At 43.1% G+C, this 22,893-nt stretch overlaps 1 non-coding gene across 1 annotated transcript; it reads left to right on the plus strand.

The window, feature by feature from the left end:
* The first annotated feature begins 10,785 nt into the window (after positions 1–10,785).
* LOC129559695 (U4 spliceosomal RNA) lies at positions 10,786–10,925 on the plus strand. Its single transcript, XR_008686625.1, has one exon. It is a non-coding gene; the product is annotated as a U4 spliceosomal RNA (small nuclear RNA).
* The last annotated feature ends 11,968 nt before the right edge of the window (positions 10,926–22,893 follow it).

Consider the following 22,893-nt stretch of genomic DNA (forward strand, 5'->3'; position numbering starts at 1 on the left):
GCTGAGGGAGGGAGGGCTCTCTCAGCTCTTCTGTCTTCAGGGTCTGGAGATCATGGCCCTGCAGTGAGCAGGCAAGCCCTGGGCCAGGCAGGACCAGATCTGAAGCCCCGCTATCTCCTTCATTTCATCAGGCTGCTGGGCAGCCGAGCACAGGAAATTAAAAGCAACTCATAGATCATAAAGCAAGGTACCAAGTGATCTCAGACAGAATCTGTCTCCCTTCCCTCCCTCTTCTCCCTCCTATGAGAAGTTGGCTCTTAGCAGTTGGCTGCTGAACTTCTGCAGCGAGCCAAACTGTTCTAGTTGTCAGTACCCCAGAGGCAAAGGAGGCTCTGCCCTCAGAGGGCTCTGAGTCCGAATGCCAGGACCTCACAGTGACAGCATTAGTGTGTGTGTACGTGTGTGTGTGTGAGAGAGAGAAACAGCAAGTACGTGCATTGTGGAAGGAGACAGAGGAAAGAGTGGCAGCCTTTATGGGACAAACTGAGCTCAGAAGTAAAGGGAAACCCAACTTGTAACTTTATTCCTTCTTGCAGGGTTGCACTTTGTACCCTGTGCTTATGTGCATTATTTTTACAAACAATACATACAGCAGCAACATCTCCTAGCTAAGATACCCTGTGACGGTGGACATTTGCCACTTCTGTTTGCCCAGCATCCCTTCTGAGTTTTGGCTAAAGTACCCACTTTCCTTTTTGAAAAAGTTTTTTGAAAACATTTTTTTCATGTGGACCATTTTTTAGAGTCTTCATTGAATTTGTTACAGTATTGCTTCCTTTTTTATGTTTTCATTTTTTGGCCATGAGGCACATGGGATCTTAGCTCCCCAACCAAGATCAACCCTGCATCCTCTGCATCAGAAGGCAAAGTCTAAACCACTGGACCACCAGAGAAGTCCTCCCACTTTCCCTTCTTTGAAAAGTTTCCTCTTACTTGCTCGTGGTCCTGAGAAGATTGTCAATGATGACAAACAATGACTCCACATTACTTCAGCCGAGCAGGGGGAAGGGTGGTGGCACATGGGACCCAGACTCCTCCACTGTATTTCTTCTCCCTGAGGTCTGATCTTGGTGGGAACCTCTTTAGCCTGGCAAAAGGCTGGGCTGATTCACCCACATATGCCCTGCAGAGGTACTCTCCGGTTCCTACTCAATGTGACCTGACTATTCAACTTTCTCTTCAGTTCTATGAGCTATCCAGGATGCACTTTAAAATGTCCTTTAATTGCTTTTTAGCCAAAATCCATTTCTGTTTCTTAAAACCAAGGAACCCTAGTGAATGCCTTTGCTTTTTGAATGTCAAATAAAAATTAATTTGAGATTCCAACCTACATGTGATGCATGATCCTTATCCCTACCCACCTTTCTGAGGATACCCTATTGCCTTTTGTCTTGACCATCTGCTTCCATTGATTTCTTTTAGTTTATGGCTAATCTCAGCATTCTGTATGGGCTGTTTGTACCAATACAAACAAGAAACTCAGCACTTTCCTTCTTTCTTTTTCCCCCTACCAAGACCCACTTATACAGAGATGTGTGTGTGTGTGTGTGTGTGTGTGTGTGTGTGTGTTTACTGAAGACAAAGAAGGTTTACAGCACTAATACACACACCAAAAAAAAAAAAAAAACATGCAATCAAAAATTATATATCCCTATTCTTAAAATTCTGCTAATGCACATTTCAAGCTCCAATATTCCCCAGCTGGAGTCCTCTCCCTCATATTTCCTATCTCCCTTCAAATTCCCTCATGCAAACTGCCTATTTATTTTTATGAAAAAAAAAATTAGTTCTCTCTTCACCACTTTATCTCCCACCAACTCTGTCCTCAGGGTCTCAAAAGGGAATTCTAGGGCCAGGTGTTAGCATAGGTCCACCCTGCTACAATGATTTCTGCAGACAGAATATTAGAATCAGACCAAATGACCTGTTCTGTCTCTTTCCAGTCATAAGAGCAATGAGTCTGGGCTCAGGAAGGGTCACAATTCTTCTTTCTACTTTATTTCATGTTGAATTAGATGGGGCAATCATCTCTGTAAGAACTCAGGGCTCTTTCAAAGGCCACACTCATTTCTCTCCAGAGGCAGAGGGCCCTGTAAGAGAGTGAAGCTGTGGGAATGGGAGCCACAGACGGGCTGAGGATGTGGCCAGGGGCCAGTAGTGATTCTGCACAGGGTGGGTGTCTGGCTGGTGCCTGCCTTCTCCCTCTGATGAATCTTTCCCGCATTACTTTGTAAGCAATAAAGCTGGGACACATGGTGGGGGCTTGATTATGTACAGAATTAGCATAATCATTTTCTAGAACTCTTCCTTCTCACTTATCATTCAACAAACACATATTAAATTCCTTCTCTGTACCCGGCAATAGGCACAAAAGCAAAATAAGACCAAGTCCTTGTCAACAAGAGTCTAAGACTCTATTGGGAGATCCATAGGGAAGAAATAAACAGTTATTCAAAAGTAGGGTAAGTTCTGGGTAATAGCTGTTGAGCATCTTTGATGTGCCAGGCTTTGTCAATTACTTGAGATTCAAGAGAAATAAGACATATCTCTGAAAAAAAAAAAAATCTGTGAGTTTGCTTATATGTTGGGTGCCTGGGGGATAGGGAAAATGGGCAGGAAAAAATTCACAAGCATCTAACACAATGTCAAGCACACAGAATCACTCAGTAAATACTCATTAAGTAAATGTTCACTAAAAAATTATAGAATGTGATATATGCTAGGGACTAGATCTGATAGAGTGCCTGATGAACTATGGACGGAGGTTCGTGACATTGTACAGGAGACAGGGACCAAGACCATCCCCATGGTAAAGAAATGCAAAAAAGCAAAATGGCTATCTGGGGAGGCCTTACAAATAGTTGTGAAAAGAAGAGAAGCAAAAAGCAAAGGAGAAAAGGAGAGATATAAGCATCTGAATGCAGAGTTCCAAAGAATAGCAAGGAGAGATAAGAAAGCCTTCCTCAGTGATCAATGCAAGAAATAGAGGAAAACAACAGAATAGAAAAGACTAGAGATCTCTTCAAGAAAATCAGAGATACCAAGGGAACATTTCATGCAAAGATGGGCTCGATAAAGGACAGAAATGGTATGGACCTAACAGAAGCAGAAGATATTAAGAAGAGGTGGCAGGAATACACAGAAGAACCATACAAAAAAGATCTTCACGACCAAGATAATCATGAAGGTGTGATCACTGACCTAGAGCCAGACATCTTGGAATGTGAAGTCAAGTGGGCCTTAAAAAGCATCACTATGAACAAAGCTAGTGGAGGTGATGGAATTCCAGTGGAGCTATTTCAAATCCTGAAAGATGATGCTGTGAAAGTGCTGCACTCAATATGCCAGCAAATTTGGAAAACTCAGCAGTGGCCACAGGACTGGAAGAGGTCAGTCTTCATTCCAATCCCAAAGAAAGGCAATGCCAAAGAATGCTCAAACTACTGCACAATTCCACTCATCTCACATGCTAGTAAAGTCATGCTCAAAATTCTCTAAGCCAGGCTTCAGCAATATGTGAACCGTGAAATTCCAGATGTTCAAGCAGGTTTTAGAAAAGGCAGAGGCATCAGAGATCAAATTGCCAACATCTGCTGGATCATGGAAAAAGCAAGAGAGTTCCAGATAAACATCTATTTCTGCTTTATTGATTAAGCCAAAGCCTTTGACTGTGTGGATAACAATAAACTGTGGAAAATTATGAAAGAGATGGGAATACCAGACCACCTGAGCTGCCTCTTGAGAACTCTGTGTGCAGGTCAGGAAGAAATAGTTAGAACTGGACATGGAACAACGGACTGGTTCCAAATAGGAAAAGGAGTATGTCAAGGCTGTATATTGTCACCCTACTTATTTAACTTATATGCAGAGTATATCATGAGGAACTCTGGGCTGGAGGAAGCAAAGCTGGAATCAAGATTGCCAGGAGAAATATCAATAACCTCAGATATGCAGATGACACCACCCTTATGGCAGAAAGTGAAGAAGAACTAAAAAGCCTCTTGATGAAAGTGAAAGAGGAGAGTGAAAAAGTTGGCTTAAAGCTCAATACTCAGAAAACTAAGATCATGGCATCTGGTCCCATCACTTCATAGAAAATAGATGGGGAAACAGTGGAAACAGTGGCTGACTTTATTTTTCTGGGCTCCAAAATCACTGCAAATGATGATTGCAGCCATGAAATTAAAAGATGCTTACTCCTTGGAAGGAAAGTTATGACCAACCTAGACAGCATATTAAAAAGCAGAGACATTCCTTTGCCAACAAAGGTCTGTCTAGTCAAGGCTATGGTTTTTCCAGTGGTCATGTATGGATGTGAGAGTTGGACTGTGAAGAAAGCTGAGTGCTGAAGAACTGATGCTTTTGAACTGTGGTGCTGGAGAAGACTCTTGAGAGCCCCTTGGACTGCAAGCAGATTCAACCAGTCCATTCTAAAGGAGATCAGTCCTGGGTGTTCTTTGGAAGGACTGATGTTAAAGCTGAAACTCCAATACTTTGGCCACCTCATGCGAAGAGTTGACTCGTTGGAAAAGACTCTGATGCTAGGAGGGATTGGGGGTAGGAGGAGAAGGGGACGACAGAGGATGAGATGGCTGGATGGCATCACTGACTCGATGGACATGAGGTTGAGTGAACTCTAGGAGTTGGTGATGGACAGGGAGGCCTGGCATGCTGCGACTCATGGGGTCGCAAAGAGTCAGACACGACTGAGCGACTGAACTGAACTGAACTGATATATGCTATAACAGAAACAAAAGCGTATTGTGACTAATCACTTGGAAATCAGAGCACATCTTCAAAAATATAATGGCACCTGAATCTTGCTTGAGCAGGAACTGTGTTGAGAGGAGCATGAAGTTTGGTGGGGATGATGGAGGGATGAATTTGAAATAAAAAAAGTCTGGGGCTATGTTGCTGATGACTTTGTATGACATGCTAACAATTGAGAAACAATCAGTCCTGTCTTTCAGGCCAAGCTGGGAGTAAGTTGCCTCTATGTACCTGTTTTTACAGTATAAAGTGGAAGGCATCACTCATCCACTAGATAACAGAGTAAACAAGAACATGGGGTTTAGAAGCAAGCAGACCTGGTTGGCTTCAAATTTCAGCTTTGCCACCTTTTTAATAACAATATGCTGGGCAAATAGCTTAACCTCTCTGAACTTCAATAATTTCACCTCCAAAATAAGAATCACAACACCCCCATCCCAGAGCAATGCTGTAAAAGATCAATAAGGTAATGTATCATAAAAGAGTGCCTGGCTTAGAGTCAGTACTTTCTAAATGTTGTTTGTTATTATCACTACTATAACAATTATTACTATTGTCATTCTGTTTGGAAATAATGCTGCTTCTCATTCATGCTCTACTGCCTACAAAGAAAGTTAACTGTGAGGCCCACCTTTTCCAGATTGATCATCTCAGTTGAGCAAGTGAATTTAGATCAATCATTTGATGGGAGGTGTGATTACTCACCAAGAAAAGGCCTCCAAGTCTATGTGACTCAAGTTCCCTCAATTTACCATAAGGAGACTGAGGCTTGGCCCTAGTCCCACAACTGCCTAGAGAGAACTGGGCAAATCCCAGACCTCTATCCTCTGGGTGCAGTTGACTGCCTCCAAGGTAACTCTGTTGCTGCGTTTACAAGGCCAAGATTAAAATCAGCTTCAAATGCCAGCCCTGCAAAGCCAAGTCCTCCTCACCAAGCCCTCTCTGTGGGGGGCTGTTTTTCCTACACTTTCTCTGCAGCCCCTACAGGCATCTGCTGGGTGTCTGAGAACAGACTCTGCTCCTGAGCCCTCCTGACCCCACAAGGAGGAGATGAGAGGCCTCTCTCTACCACTGTCAGCTTACAGTGGGGCAAAGGCCTGGGGACATGGCCAGAGACAGGCTGACACCAAAAGTGTTACTGTTCCCCCAGGCTCTCACTCCAGTGGAGGCAGCTGGCGGGTCAGCCTCCCCACCGGATGGACTGTTTCTCACCACAGGCCTCAGCAGCTGCTCTGGAGTCAACAATCCTCTGGCAGGTGCTCAGGCTCCTATGGCTTCACAGAACTCTCCACTTTGTCTAGGGTCACCACTCTCCTCTGGAAGAGAAGCCCAAGGGGAGACCCTCAGCAGGACAGAAAAGCTCGGCTTTTTCTGGAACTCCCCCAGCTCTCCAAACCCTTCACTGAGGGTTCAAATGGCCTGGACAAGCCAAGTGAAGTGCCAGGCTGCTATTCTGTCCCTTTTGTGAGACTCATGAACTTGCTATCCCACAGGATAAATACAATTTCTTGTGAAAAAGAGGTTATTTTCTACATTTCAATTCCCTAACCTGGTGGCTCAGACAGTAAAGACTCTGGCTGCAACACAGGAGACACTGGTTTAATCCCTGGGTCGGTTGGAAAGATCACCTGGAGATGGGAATGGCTACCCTCTCCAAGATTCTTGCCTGGAGAATTTCACGGACAGAGGAGCCTGGCGGGCTACAGTCCGTGGGGTCACAAAGAGTCAGACACGACTGAGCCACTTTCACTCACTCATCCACAACTGGCCTGACGTAACCGATAGCAAGGCTATAACCTGGCCACAGCCCATGTCAGAGTCAGTGGACTAGCCAGTAGGACTCTCCTGCACTGAACAGTGACTGACCCGCCAAATCAGTCAGATCTCCTTCATGCCCTACTTTATTCCTACATACACACTGGGACCCTCTACGTTCTAGGAACTACATCAGTTTCCAGTGATACAAATGGAGAAGTAGCTTTGTAGCCCTAGATAATTTTGCCCTTAATAGAAATTCAATTTATAACTCTACTCCTTATCAGCAACTTTGACTGGCTGTCAGATTTTGTGGTGACATATATACAAGTCTCATTTATAAGGTAGCCATTACTTTAAACAGACAACTAAATTTATCAGGAGCCTTGATTTCAAGGAGCAGAAACTGAACTCAATCTGGCTTAAGGAAAAATCAGAATTATCTGGCTCATATCTTAGAAGGTCAGGACTAGAGTATTCTCAGTAAATCAAATGAGATCATTTCTCTCTCCCTCCGTCCTCCTTCACCCCATGTCTCAGCTCCCTGCTTCTCTCCATGTGTTGGGTTCATTCTCTCCTAAGATGTAAGACATTTATCCACACAGCAGGAGACATGTAATAGACAACTGCAGACTTCAATCCAGATTAGCAATACCCAAAGAGAAACATGTCTCTCTCCCAGAACTCACATGTAAAATTCAGGAAAAGGGCAGCAGCACTAAGCCAAACTTGGATCATGTGGCCACTACTGAGTCAGCTGCTATAAGAAGGGAATGAGCTACTATGATTGGCTGAGTTTTGGTCACATGACTCCCCTTAGCCCCTCCTAAAACCAGATGCTGAGAAAGAGGAACAGTTCTTTCTTGAAAGAAGGGAGTAAGCTCTTTCCATGGGAGATGGAGCAGATGCTGAACAAGTTGGAGAGGAAGGGGCAGGGGAGACATGGTAATATGTCTGTACACCAGAAAGAGTAAAAACAAAAGGTTGTGTTGTATAGAAGAAAAAACAGGGAAGGCTTCACCAAAGAGTAGTCAGCTTTAAGTTTGTTTGTAATGGCTAGTTACTTCAGAATATGGAAAGCATGAATATATTTTAAAATATATAATGGATTGGCAACTTTTATAGGATGTATAACTATGGTGATTCATCACACAGCTAATTCCCAAAGTGACCAAGGACAAATCAAATAAATATCTTTTGTGGGAAGGAAGAGATACACATTCATTGAATATCTACTGGGGCACTGGGCATTGTACCTCCACATTACTCATAAAGCTATAGAGCCATCCTATGAGTCAGGTGCTATTTTTTCCCTCCAATTATAGGAGAGGGAACTGATGATCAAAGAAATTAAAAAAAAAAAATCATCTCACTGAAGGCCCCACAGCAAGTAAGCAGTAGAGCTGGGATGTGAACTCAAGTTTATCTAATTCCAATGCTTGTGCTCTTTCCACAAGTCAGTTCTGCCAGCCAAAGGCAAAATATAGCCAGATGAAAGGGTGGAGGGGCAAACAATGAGTCCCTCCTCTATTTATAGACAGAGAACAAAACCAGACAGCCCCAAAAGGCAGAAGTGCCAAGAAGAGAAACAACTTTTCCAGGTCCTTCATGAGGACATTCTTTGCTCCCAAAATGGAGATGGCACTCAAAAGTAAGATTACACATTATGAAGTGTTGCAATGAGTAGGAGAATGTGGCCAAGAACAAACAATCGTTTCAGTGACTCAGGGGTGATCAGTGGCCTGCAAAAAGCCACCTCAGGGGAGGAGTGTGTTTGGACCCCCTATTTAAAGAGAATTATAGCATAACTGGTCAAGACATGGAGGCTTCAAAGGCTGACCTCCTTATTTGAGAAATTTGTCAATAAATGTGAAGATATCTGCATATTTAAAAATGACAAGGAAGCAATGACTGAAGAATAAGGATTTAAAAAAACAGATTTTGATAGGGTACAGTGGTAAAAAATCTGCCTGCCAATGCAGGAGACACAGGTTTGATCCCTGTGTCGGGAAGATCCCCTGGAGAAGGAAATGGCAACCCACTCCAGTGTCCTTGCCTGGAAAATTCCATGGACAGGGGAGACTAGTGGGCTACAGTCCATGGGGTCGCAGAATCAGACACAACTAAGCATGCACACGTGAACCTTATTTACTGACAGAAAAATAGAAAGGACAGGCCATTAACAACAGAAATAAAAATCTGAATTAACTTGATCAGCTGAAACTGTAGACCAAGAACACAGTGAGACTGGCAACACAGTTCTTTGTTGGTTTGTCTTCGGACACTATTTTCCAGTCCTTTCCTGTGGGTATCAGGTGCAGCCTCCTACCACATAAGGTGTCATATAAATTGTCCAACCTCTCGTTAACACTTTATTCCACTGGATGCAGTAGTTGATTTATCTGGTGTGACTCAAGTCAAGTCAGCCTGTCCCTCTCTAGGACTGACGTGTGGATGTTATGGAGAGCAGTCCTCTCTTTCCACCAGGTTAAGGTGAGATCATATAGCAAGAGACAGGCTCAGGCAGCTTGCAGCCTCATCAACCCAGACAAGGCAGGCCCAAGACAAAAAAGAACTGCTCTCTCTGTGTTCACACATTAAATCCAAGAGAAGGCATGGGCCATATGAAGGGAGCCCTTTCTTAAAAAAAAAAAATTTATTAATTTTTTCATTGAAGGATAATTGCTTTACAGAATTTTGTTGTTTTCTGTCAAACCTCAACATGAATCAGCCATAGGGAGCCCATTTTTAAGTAAAAGAAAGAGAACAGCCCAGAGAAGGAGCCAGACAGACAACATACTTCAAAACTCTGAATTCAACCATATTTCCACTCGATCTTAGACTCTCCCCACTTTTAAAAGAGAATTTGAATTGGGCTTCTTTAACAACCAGAGTGGGCTTCCCTGGTGGCTCAGACAGTAAAGAATCTGCCTGCAATGCGGGAGACCCACAAAGCTCACTAACATTAACTCTCATCCATTAACAGGATGGGGTGCTCTGTGAATAGAAATGAAAATTATGACCTGCCAGAGCCACTGATAATGAATATAATTAAGAAAAAAAAAGACAGGGTCCCTGTCCTCAAGGAGTTCACAGTTGTGGCAAGTTCTTTTGCTTTCCTGCTATAAATAGGAACTTGCTCAGAAATGTGTGTACTATTAAAGTATGGGCGGGGAGCGAGGAGGGGAAGAGAGGAAATCTTATGTAGTTGCAATCCTTTTCCAAAACAAAAATAGTAAAAGCCAAGCTAATGACTGAACTTGACAAACACACGGAGAAACCAGAGGAGTGGTGCACAGAACTTTGTATTTGAGACACAGCAGTACCCTCGTACAGCAGTACCCCTCAGGGGGCTTCCAGAAGTCTCTTCTTTCTCACCTATCTCCTCCTCTTTGGGGGCTCCCTTGTCCTCTAGGCTGTGAGGGCCCCTCTGCCCTCCTTCCTGAGTTCCCAGAAAACCAGTTCCATTCATCCCCATGGGCAGCTAGAGGAGGTTGAATCAGATTCCCTTGAGGAAGGGACTTCAGATCCCTTCATCAGAAACCCAACAAATTTTTCTTTACCTGATAAAGTCATCTTTCCTCTTATAGTACCTCTTCTAGGAGCTATTGCTCCATTTTACCAAAAACAAATATTGCTCTATTTTACCCAAAGAAGACAGTTAGGAAAAAAGAAGAGAATTGGAGAGGGATGAAAATGTAGGACTGTGCTTAGAAGTCAGCCCCCTAAGCAGACCACAAAGTGAAGAATTCTAGGCAGTCCCCTCTCCCTGCCTCCACAAAACAATACCAGCTCTTATGCTTGGCACATCACTTACAAACGATAAAGCCACACTTTATACCTGATAGATAATATTTATAAAATCCTACTAAAAAGATTTTGAACATGTAAAAGACTTAGAATAAAGAGAGGTTTTCAACTGATAGATTTCACTGGGTTATAGAATGATTTTCAAACTCAAAGACTCCAGCTCTGTCTCATATAATAAGGATAAAACTTTTCTGGTAGGCCATTTGGCGGTGTGTTTCAAAAGCCTTGAAAAGGTTCGTATTTTTAAATTTTTTTATTTTATACTGGATTATAGATGATTAACAATGTTGTGATAGTTTCAGGTGGACAGCAAAGGGACTCAGCCATACATATACATGAATCCATTCTCCCCCAAACTTCCTTCCCATCCAGGCTGCCATATAACATTGAGCAGTTCCCTGTGCTATACAGAAAGTCCTTGTTGGTTATCCATTTTAAATATAATAGTGTAGCTTTGTGCAGTGGCAGTATCGTAGCTAATGAGGTTTATCCAAGGTGTGATTATTGCTAATTAAATATAGTAGTGTATACATGTTGATTCCAAATGTTTTCTGATTCAGCGATTTTAATTCCCAAGCATAGACTCGGAAGTCAGAGTGCCTCCACCACAAATCAATCACATAATTTAGCCTCTTGGAGCCTCAGTTTCCTCATCTCTAAAGTGTGTGTGATAATAGTAGCTACCTGATAAGCTAGTTGTAAGAATTAAATGAAATGTATGTAATGTCTTAGAGCAGTGTCCAGCATATGGTTACATACCAAAATCACTGCAGATGCTGATTGCAGCCATGAAATTAAAAGACGCTTACTCCTTGGAAGGAAAGTCATGACCAACCTAGACAGTATATTAAAAAGCAGAGACATTACTTTGCCAACAAAGGTCCATCTAGTCAAGGCTATGGTTTTTCCCGTGGTCACGTATGGATGTGAGAGTTGGACTGTGAAGAAAGCGATTGCCAAAGAATTGATGCTTTTGAACTGTGGTGCTGGAGAAGACCCTTGAGAGTCCCTTGGACTGCAAAGAGATCCAACCAGTCCATTCTAGAGGAGATCAATCCTGGGTGTTCATTGGAAGGACTGATGCTAAAGCTGAAACTCCAATACTTTGGCCACCTCATGCGACGAGTTGACTCACTGGAAAAGACTCTGATGCTGGGATTGCGGGCGGGAGGAGAAGGGGATGACAGAGAATGAGATGGCTGGATGGCATCACCGACTCGATGGACATGAGTTTGAGTGAACTCCGGGAATTGGTGATGGACAGGGAGGCCTGCCATGCTGTGATTCATGGGGTCACAAAGAGTCGGACACGACTGAGTGACTGAACTGAACTGAACTGATATGTGTTAGCTAAGTGATGATCAGAGATAGGAGTAGAAATACATCTCAATATTAGTTCAAACAGCAGAATTTTAGAAAGATGTCTATTAATAGGTAATGGGCTAAATATTTATGGTGCAGCCATAAGATATTAAACCACATAGCCACTTTAAAAAAGACTATGTCTTAGAAGAATATTTAGAGATTTGGGAAGATGTTCATCACATATTGTTAGGCCAAAGAAAACAAAATCAGGTTTCAAGTAGTATATACAGTATGATCCAAATACAAAAATAGAAAATAAAGGAAATATTTCAAAGTGCTATCGGCAAGTATCTCAAAGTTGATGGTTCAGGCTTGCCTGCATATTGGAATCAACTCTGAAATTAAAAAAAAAAATTAATGATGATACAGGACCCCATCCATAATAATACTGATTTAATCAGTCTGCAGCTCAATTCCAGAAAAATAAATGACCCAATCAAAAAATGGGCCAAAGAACTAAACAGACGTTTCTCCAAAGAAGACATAAAAATGGCTAACAAACACATGAAAAAATGCTCAACATCCCTCATAATCAGAGACATGCAAATCAAAACCACAATGAGATACCATTTCACACCAGTCAGAATGGCTGCTATCCAAAAGTCTACATGCAATAAATGCTGGAGAGGGTGTGGAGAGAAGGGAACCCTCTTACACTGTTGGTGGGAATGCAAACTAGTACAGCCACTATGGAGAACAGTGTGGAGATTCCTCAAAAAACTGGAAATAGAACTGCCATATGATCCAGCGATCACACTTCTGGGCATACACACCGAGGAAACCAGAATTGAAAGAGACACATGTACTCCAATGTTCATTGCAGCACTGTTTATAAGAGCCAGGACATGGAAGCAACCTAGATGTCCATCTGCAGAAGAATGGATAAGAAAGCTTTGGTACATATACACAATGGAGTATTTTTCAGCCATCAAAAAGAATACATTTGAAAAAGTTCTAATGAGATGGATGAAATTGGAGCCTATTATACAGAGTGAAGTAAGCCAGAAAGAAAAACATCAATACAGTATACGAACACATATATATGGAATTTAGAAAGATGGTAACCTTAACCCTGTATACAAGACTGCAAAGGAGATATAGGTGTATAGAACAGTCTTTGGGACTCTGTGGGAGAGGGTGAAGGTGGGATGATTTGGGAGAATGACATTGTAGCATGTATATTATCATATGTGAAATGAATCACCAGTCCAGGTTCGACGCATGATACAGGATGCTTGGGGCTGGTGCACAGGGATGAACTGGAGGGAGGATATGGGGAAGAGGGAGGTGGGAGGGGGGTTCAAGAAAGGGAACACATGTACACCCGAGGCGGATTCGTGTCAATGTATGGCAAAACCAACCAATATATTAATGTAAGGTAATTTGCCTCCAATAAAATAAAAAAATAAAATAAAGAGCATACTGATACACAGAAAAAAAAAATCAGTCTGGGATGTTGTCTGGGTCTCAAGATTTTTATTTTCTTCTATGTGCTTGGTTTCTTTTTCCAATTTTTTTCCTGAAGTCTTCTAAAATAAACATGAATCCCCTTTATAACTAGAAATTAAAACCATCAAATGCTATCTAAAAGACATTTCAATTACTCCCGTGAGTAGCTGAATAAGCAGCTGTGCCAGTCCCGGTTTACCAGATTGTTTTCTTCCCGGGAGAGCTGGAGAAAGAAAGATGGGGGAGCTAGAGTTGGCAGAAGACTGAGAGGAGGCAGAGTCAGAGCGTGAGTCACTGCCCTGGAGAACAGACCTGGGAGAGGGCTTTAGATGGAGAGAGGAAGGGATGGGGCTGCAGGAAAAGAGGCTAGACACCTGAGGGGTGGGGGCAGGGGACCAAGAGTGCATGGCCAGCTTCACTAGCTGAGCGATTGTGCGCAGGCAGCTCTGTTATTTTAGGCCCTTCAGTCTGAGGCCTTGCTCAGTGGCCACTGTGATACTGGGAATTCATTTATGTGTGTCAGCATCATGCTTTCTCTTTTATAGCATACGCTCTTGATAAGGGCTGAGAGGAGTAGGCACAACGAGGTGAGAGGAAGCAAAGGAGGGTCTAAAACTGCTAAAAAAATGTAACAGACAAAAAAGTCCAGGGCTATTGGTATTTTTCTCCCTCCATGTCTAATAGTAAATGCTTTGGGTCTGATGATTGAGCTTCTTCAACCAGTATAGCATATTTTTTTTCACTCATTCAACAAGTCCTTATTGAACTCTTAGTATGTGCCATGCCCTGTGCCAAGTACTTTTCATCATTTAATTCTTATCTAGAGCTTTAAACAAATGACCCAGGTACTATGGTTAGCTTGCCTTGTACAGATGAAGGATCTAAATCTCGAGTAAGTTAATGGCCCAGAATCACCCAGCCAATGTTACTCATCACCAACATCATTAGAATGGATGGCTACCATGTATGAGCACCTACTATGTGCCAGGCACTACAAAGTGAAGTGTTAGTCGCTCAATCATGTCTGACTCTTTGAGACCTCATGGACTGTAGACCACCAGGGTCCTCTGTACATGGAGTTCACCTGGCAAGAATACTGGAATGGGTTGCCATTTCCTTCTCTAGGGGATCTTTGCAACCAGGGATCAAACTTGGGTCTCCTGCATTGGAGACAGATTATTTACATCTAAGCTACCAGGGAAGCCAGGCACTATTTACTAGGAGTTTTATACACATTTTCATTAATCAGCCCACTCCACTATGAGACAGTGGTTATTATTATCTCTGATTTACATAGGAGAAAAGTAGGCACAGAGAGGGAAATTTCCCCAGATTTTAGACAATAGCAAAGGATTTCTATCCAAAAGTGTCCAACTCCTGGCTCTTATTCTTAAGCCTAAATTACGCTGCTCCCACAATTTAGTGACCAAGCTTCAGAAGTCAGACCAGGCTTGATGCCCTAAACAGGCAATATATTAAAGATACTCACATCAATTAAAGATGTTCACCTGTCTTGGCCTGTTTCTCAGTACCTGAGATTGCTACATCCTACAAGTAAATAATGTGATAGGCTGGAAACCTACTCTAATCTAATTTGCTTTAAAAAAAAAAATCTGTCTTTTAACTACTATTTCAGGCATGTGCCCATTATTGTCCAAAAAGCCGTGGCAGAAGAGAATTATGGGAAGATGAAAAAGAAGGCAAGAAAAGGGCACCTGCTGGTTGCCACGGTGAAATGTTCCCAGGAAGCAGAAGACAGTCATTAGCATTCAGTTTAATGGTGTGTTTAGCCCCATCCATAACTGGAAGTGTGTTTACTGTTTCATAGTTTCTTTGTGAGAGGGAGCCACAAATCTCATTCCCCATATTGAGAGCAAGTTAATGGTTCGAATTATGCATCCACTCACACTGTTCCTCAACCAAAGGACGGGGCAGTCAGAGTTACCCGGTTACCCCAGGCTGTGCAAGTGGATACCTCAAACCCTGGTTCTCAATGGTTATCAATGATCCGGAACTACTAGCGATAAGGCCCAGAGCACCATCCCACTGAAACTGAAACAGAGTCACTTCAAAGCCCCAGGGACACTTCAGCCCAATACTTTCCATTGAATGGCACTTTACAGGCTGTTTATCTACCCAGCCCCCTACAGTGTTGTCAAGCTCCATTGCCCACACACTGCAAATGGGGATACTGAGACAAAGGTACACCACCTGCAACGTGAATCAGTCCCTTCCAAGGGGGGAGTAGAAAGGTTCCTAACCACGAGGAATTTGCTAAACCCTTCCTGACTTTCTGCTGCTCCGGTGGTTCTCAAGCCTGGAACCCTATCAGAGCCACCTGGGAAGCTCCACCTCCATCCAAGATCAAGAGCATCAAGGTTTTTCAGGGTCTGACCAGGCACCTCTATTTCATGAGTGCTCCCCAGGTGATTCAGGCGTGCAGCAGGGAATAAGAAGCATGGCTCTCATTCCTCCCTAGTCTCTCACTGCCCCTGACTTACACATCTGGCATTTTACTCCCTTTGCCAAATAGACATCTTCATCAAGCCAGAGTTTCCAGGAGACAGTGTTGTTCGGTGCTAAGCAGGCAGCCTCTGAGGCCCAGCTGGCCCAGGTTTGAATCCCAGCTCTGCACTAACTGGTTGTGGACAAGTAACTTAAACATACTGTGCTGCAGTCATCCTACCTGCATAACCAGGATGGGAATAGTGGCTGCCTTAGAGGACTGTTCCCTTGGAATCTCTAATTTTCTTGAAGAGGTCTCTTGTTTTTCCTGTTCTGTTGTTTTCCTCTATTTCTTTGCATTGATCACTGAGGAAGGCTTTCTTATCTCTCCTTGCTATTCTTTGGAACTCTGCATTCAGATGCTTATATCTTTCCTTTTCTCCTTTGCTTTTCGCCTCTCTTCTTTTCACAGATATTTGTAAGGCCTCCTCAGACAGCCATTTCGCTCTTTTGCATTTCTTTTCCATGGGGATGGTCTTGGTCCCTGTCTCCTGTACAATGTCACGAACCTCCGTCCAGAGTTCATCAGGCACTCTATCAATCAGATCTAGTCCCTTAAATCTATTTCTCACTTCCACTGCATAATCATAAGGGATTTGATTGAGGTCATATCTGAATGGTCTAGTGGTTTTCCCTACTTTCTTCAATTTAAGTCTGAACTTCGCAATAAGGAGTTCATGATCTGAGCCACAGTCAGCTCCTGGTCTTGTTTTAGCTAACTGTATACAGCTTCTCCATCTTTGGTTGCAAAGAATATAATCAATCTGATTTCGGTGTTGACCATCTGGTGATGTCCATGTGTAGAGTCTTCTCTTGTGTTGTTGGAAGAGGGTGTTTGCTATGACCAGTGCATTCTCTTGACAAAACTCTATTAGCCTTTGCCCTGCTTCATTCCGTGCTCCAAGGCCAAATTTGCCAGTTACTCCAGGTGTTTCTTGACTTCCTACTTTTGCATTCCAGTCCCCTAGAATGAAAAGGACATCTTTTTTGGGTGTTAGTTCTAAAAGGTCTTGTAGGTCTTCATAGAACCGATTAACTTCGGCTTCTTCAGCATTACTGGTTGGGGCATAGGCCTGGATTACTGTAATATTGAATGGTTTGCCTTGGAAACGAACAGAAATCATCCTGTCATTTTTAAGATTGCATCCAAGTACTGCATTTCGGACTCTTTTGTTGACCATGATGGCTACTCCATTTCTTCTAAGGGATTCCTGCCCACAGTAGTAGATATAATGGTCATCCGAGTTAAATTCACCCATTCCAGTCCATTTTAGTTCACTGATTCCTAGAATGTCGACATTCACTCTTGCCATCTCCTGTTTGACCACTTCCAATTTGCCTTGATTCATGGACCTAACATTCCAGGTTCCTATGCAATATTGCTCTTTACAGCACCGGACCTTGTTTCTATCATTGGTCACATCCACAACTGGGTATTGGTTTTGCTTTTGCTCCATCCCTTTATTCCTTCTATAGTTATTTCTCCACTGAGCTCCAGTAGCATACTGGGCACCTACCGACCTGGGGAATTCCTCATTCAGTATCCTATCATTTTGCCCTTTGTTACTGTTCACGGGATTCCAAGGGAACATTTCATGCAAAGATGGGCTCGATAAAGGACAGAAATGGTATGGACCTAACAGAAGCAGAAGATATTAAGAAGAGGTGGCAGGAATACACAGAAGAACTGTACAAAAAAGATCTTCACGACCAAGATAGTCACGATAATGTGATCACTGACCTAGAGCCAGACATCTTGGAATGTGAAGTCAAGTGGGCCTTAGAAAGCATCACTACGAACAAAGCTAGTGGTGGTGATGGAATTCCAGTTGAGCTATTTCAAGTCTTGAAAGATAATGCTGTGAAAGTGCTGCACTCAATATGCCAGCAGATTTGGAAAACTCAGCAGTGGCCACAGGACTGGAAGAGGTCAGTCTTCATTCCAATCCCAAAGAAAGGCAATGCCAAAGAATGCTCAAACTACCGCACAATTGCACTCATCTCACACGCTAGTAAAGTCATGCTCAAAATTCTCCAAGCCAGGCTTCAGCAGTATGTAAACCGTGAACTCCCAGATGTTCAAGCAGGTTTTAGAAAAGGCAGAGGCACCAGAGATCAAATTGCCAACATCCGCTGGATCATGGAGAAAGCAAGAGAGTTTCAGAAAAACATCTATTTCTGCTTCATTGACTATGCCAAAGCCTTTGACTGTGTGGATCACAATAAACTGTGGAACATTCTGAAAGAGATGGGAATCCCAGACCACCTGACCTGCCTCTTGAGAAACCTGTATGCAGGTCAGGAAGCAACAGTTAGAACCGGTCATGGAACAACAGACTGGTTCCAAATAGGAAAAGGAGTGCGTCAAGGTTGTATATTGTCACCTTGCTTATTTAACTTATATGCAGAGTACATCATGAGGAAAGCTGGGCTGGAAGAGGCACAAGCTGGAATCAAGATTGCTGGGAGAAATATCAATAACCTCAGATATGCAGATGACACTACCCTTATGGCAGAAAGTGAAGAGGAACTCAAAAGCCTCTTGATGAAAGTGAAAGAGGAGAGTGAAAAGGTTGGCTTGAAGCTCAACATTCAGAAAACAAAGATCATGGCATCTGGTCCCATCACTTCATGGGAAATAGATGGAAAAACAATGGAAACAGTGTCAGACTTTGTTTTTTTGGGCTCCAAAATCACTGCAGATGCTGATTGCAGCCATGAAATTAAAAGACGCTTGCTCCTTGGAAGGAAAGTTATGACCAACCTTGATAGTATATTAAAAAGCAGAGACATTACTTTGCCGACCAAGGTCCGTCTAGTCAAGGCAATGGTTTTTCCCGTGGTCATGTATGGATGTGAGAGTTGGACTGTGAAGAAAGCTGATCGCCGAAGAATCGATGCTTTTGAACTGTGGTGTTGGAGAAGACTCTTGAGAGTCCCTTATACTGCAAGGAGATCCAACCAGTCCATTCTAAAGGAGATCAATCCTGGATGTTCATTGGAGGGACTGATGCTAAAGCTGAAACTCCAATACTTTGGCCACCTCATGAGACGAGTTGACTCACTGGAAAAGACTCTGATGCTGGGAAAGGTTGGGGGCGGGAGGAGAAGGGGACGACGGAGAATGAGATGGCTGGATGGCATCACCGACTCTGTGGACATGAGTTTGAGTGTACTCCGGGAGTTGGTGATGGACAGGGAGACCTGGCGTGCTGTGATTCATGGGGTCGCGGAGAGTCGGACACGACTGAGCGACTGAACTGAACTGAACTGAACTGAACTAGAGGACTGTTGAGAGCATAAATTTCCAGTACACTTCAGTTCAGTTCGGTAGTGTTCAATAAATGACAGCCATCACCATAGGTAAACATGATTTAAACCATTTCTAATGGAAGAGGGGGAGGAGGGCGGTCCTGGACCAGTGGGTTTCCACAGTAGGCAAGCAGAACAATGCCCAATTTTATATTCTCAAAACACAATTTTAGCACATAGTGGGAGAATGGATTTTCCCCTTGATTAGTTAGGGAGAGGCCAGATAGTAGCAATAAGGACCTCAGACTATGTATTTCAAGATGAACAGTTCTGAACAACCCTGCTTTTTCCCTTTTCCAGTCCTGAAAGTACTGAGGTTGGGTATTCAAAATACCCAGGTGTAAACCAGAGGGGGAAAAAAACAAACAGAAATGAAAAATCAACAATTATCTGGCTTGGGCAACACAGATAGATGCAGATAACTGCAATGATTTTCCAGTTTCCACAAAGGCTTATAGGTTCTTCACAGACATTAACAAATATGCATTGAGTGCTTGCTGTATACCAGAGCCAAATGGTTTCCTCGCACACTTTTCTCATTCTCACAGCAGGCGCCTAAAATAGATGCTATTTTAAGTAAGCCACCAAGGCCCAAAGAGGTTATATGATTTATCCAGCGTTACACAGTAAGTGGCAAAATTGGGACCTAAAATCTTTAAACCTCAATTTTAACCAAGATACTGTTCCCCCTCCCAGGTTTCTGTTAGGCAGAATAAATACATGATGATTATCTCATGACAAGTGGGTTGCAAAGGCTTACCTGCAACCAGGCACCGTCCCCAAATCCAGCTCAACAGCCTGACTGTCACCTGCCTCACCACACTACCTGCTCCTTTGTTCACTGAAGGGCCTTTGGGAAATAATAACAGCACATCTGCACAGAAGTCTTGGAGTCCCATAGAAATATCACACGATCTGAAGACCCCCACCCACCATCCTGGTGTTAGTTCATGAAGCAGTATCTCAACCTTTGCTTGCCAAACTCTTCAAAGCTAGTTCCCACCTCCGATTGCATCCTCTCCTCCAAACAATCCTGTAAGTAGCTGTGTTCCCAGTGTTCTCAATAGAAAAGACAAACTCAAGAAGGAATGAAAACTAGTGCTAAAAAAGAATCTAGTTGTTCTCCCTCTCTCCATTTTTTGCCTCTGTTGTACATCGTTATGGAGGTGACATAATCTATTGTAAGAATGGCAAATAGACAACATATGTACTACTAGATATCCCATCGACCCCCTGCAGACAATACTAATTGATCTCAGCACTCTTCCCACCAAGTCAGGAAACTGCTTCAAAATTCTTCTAGCTAAGGGCTCCTAGAAGCAACTGCCAATCAAACAATGCTGGCACTTCAGATAAAGCACGTTTTATTCTTGGTATAGTGGTTAAGAGCCTATACTTTATTAAACCCATATTAGAATCCCAGCTCTGAGTGTGTGACCAGGAACATGTTACTTAACCAATCTGAGCCTTATCAGTAAAATAAAGACTGTCACACTTCCTTGCGAGAACTACCATTAAGAGAAGGTGAGAAATGCCTGTGCATCTCCAGGCTCCTTGTCCGGTACACAGGGGGTCCTTGATAAATTGTATATATCCATCCCATTCCTTAACAAATATATTTGAGCATTACCATGTACAACCCCACCAGCAATTGGAACTATAGGAATGAACAAGTTAGAAAATGTTATTGATCTCATGTCACATGCTAGTGGAGAGAGCAGGGGTTTTTGTAAATAATTATTTATCAAATAATTTCAGCTTGTGATAAATGGAATAAAAGATAGGGCTGAGTGATGATAAACAACATCAGGATAGGGTGGGGGGGAACATGGGGGAGTCTCAGACACTACAGTTTCATCCCTCTCAAGTGCCAGCCCTTGAATCCCTGGCAGAGGAAAAAACAAGTGGAAATGGAACCAAGTGGTGTTTTGAAGCACTGTGATGGTAAAGGAAGCAGATTATTCAGAGTGTCTCTCCCCCTGACCCTCTCCTGTTTGATTGGCTCTAGTCCCAGGATGAGAGAAATAGAACACTCAGTGCTATGTTCATGTGCTTTGACGAGGCCCCTTTTAAGTCCCGGCTAATCTGCTGCAATCAGCCTGCAATCTGTAGCACAGACCCAGGTACCCCAGCAAATCAGCCCCACGCCCTTGGAAGCCATCCTGGCACATGACCCCCTTCCTCTCTCATGCTCCCTCCCCCTTCCCTGTTCCCATCTCCACAAGTTCCTCTCTCCACTTTCTCCTCTCTCCTCCTCCATTCCCCCATGCCTGTGAGTACAGAGCCCACTGAAGCCAGGGGTGGGACTCTTCAGCCCCCTTGACAAATACTTGCTGCAGGACTGGATTTCATTCCCAGGTATGGGCCCAAGAGCCAGAGATACAGATAAGCATCAGTGCCCATGAAAGGGACATAGAGAGGTATAGGTCAGGGGGCCACTGAAGAGTGACCCTAAAGATACATGTGCATTCAAAGGAAGACATAACCAGATAATAATCACCTGTGTGTGTATGATGCTTCACAAATCATTTTCATAGTATCTTTCTTCCAGCAACCTTGAGAAGCTTTAAACTGAGGCTTTAAGAAGCTTAATAGTACCGAATTTTGCTCAGGGCGGCTCAGTTGGCCAGTGGAAAAGCCAGGACTAAAACCTGTTTTGTTTTTTAAATAATCTCTTCCCCAAGACACACACACACACTCAAAATCCAGAGATTTCTCCCTCTGCATCAGTCAGGGTTCTCAAGGAATTAGTTCCCATGATTGTGGAGGTTGGTAGATCCAAAATGTCTAGGGCAAGCCAGTAGGCTGGAAATTTAGGTTAAGGGCTGATGTTACAGTCTTGATTTTGAGATCCATAAGGCAAGCTATCGGGTTTGAAACAGAAAGGATTTCTATGTTACAGTCTTGAGGCAGAATTCCTTCTTCTCTGAAGATGTGGTACATATACAAAATGGAATATTACTCAGTAATAAAAGAAACGAAACTGGGTCATTCATAGTGATATGGATGAACCCAGAATCTGTCATACAGGGTGAAATAAGTCAGAAAAACAAATATCATATATTAATGCATATGTATGGAATCTAAAAATGGTACTGATGAACCTATTTGCAAGGCTGGAATAGAGATACAGATGTAGAGAATGGACTTGTGGACACAGTGGAGGGAAAGAGAGAGTGGGATGAATTGAGAGAGTAGCACTGACATATATATACTACCATAGTGACATATATACACTATTTTATGCACTAGCTATGTATAAAATAGATAGCTACTGGGAAGCTGCTGTATATAGCACACAGAGCTCAGCTTGGTGCTCTGTGATGACCTAGAAGGGTGGGTTGTGGGGGGTGGGGGTGGGAGGGAGGCTCAAGAGGGAGGGGATATATGTATACATATAGCTGATTCATGTTGTTGTACAGCAAAAATTAACACAACACTTTAAAGCAATTGTACTCCAATTTAAAAATTCTTTTTTAAAAAAAGAATTCCTTCTCTGAAAATCTTCAACGGAATAGATGAGGCTCACCCACATTATGGAGGGTAGTCTGCTTTCCTTGGGGTTCCCTGATGGTGCAATGGTAAGATGATAAAGAATGGTAAAGAATCTGCCTGCAATGCAGGAGACCTGGTTTCGATCCCTGGATTGGGAAAATGCCCTGGAGAAGGGAAGAGCTCCCCACTCCAGTATTCTGGCCTAGAGAATTCCATGGTCAGTGGAGCCTGGCAGGCTACAGTCCATGGGGTCACAAAGAGTCAGACATGACTACTTTCCTTGAAGTCAACTGATTGTAAATAATCACATCTACAAAATACCTTCACAACAACAATATTTAGACTAGTGTTTGACCTTGGTGGCTCAGAGGATAAAGCGCCTGCCTGAAATGCAGGAGATCTGGGTTCAATCCCTGGGTCAGGAAGATCCCC

The sequence above is a fragment of the Moschus berezovskii genome, chromosome 8 (genome assembly GCF_049115385.1).
Source record: "Moschus berezovskii isolate FMDL1 chromosome 8, NW_MosBer_1.0, whole genome shotgun sequence".
NCBI lineage: Eukaryota > Metazoa > Chordata > Mammalia > Artiodactyla > Moschidae > Moschus > Moschus berezovskii.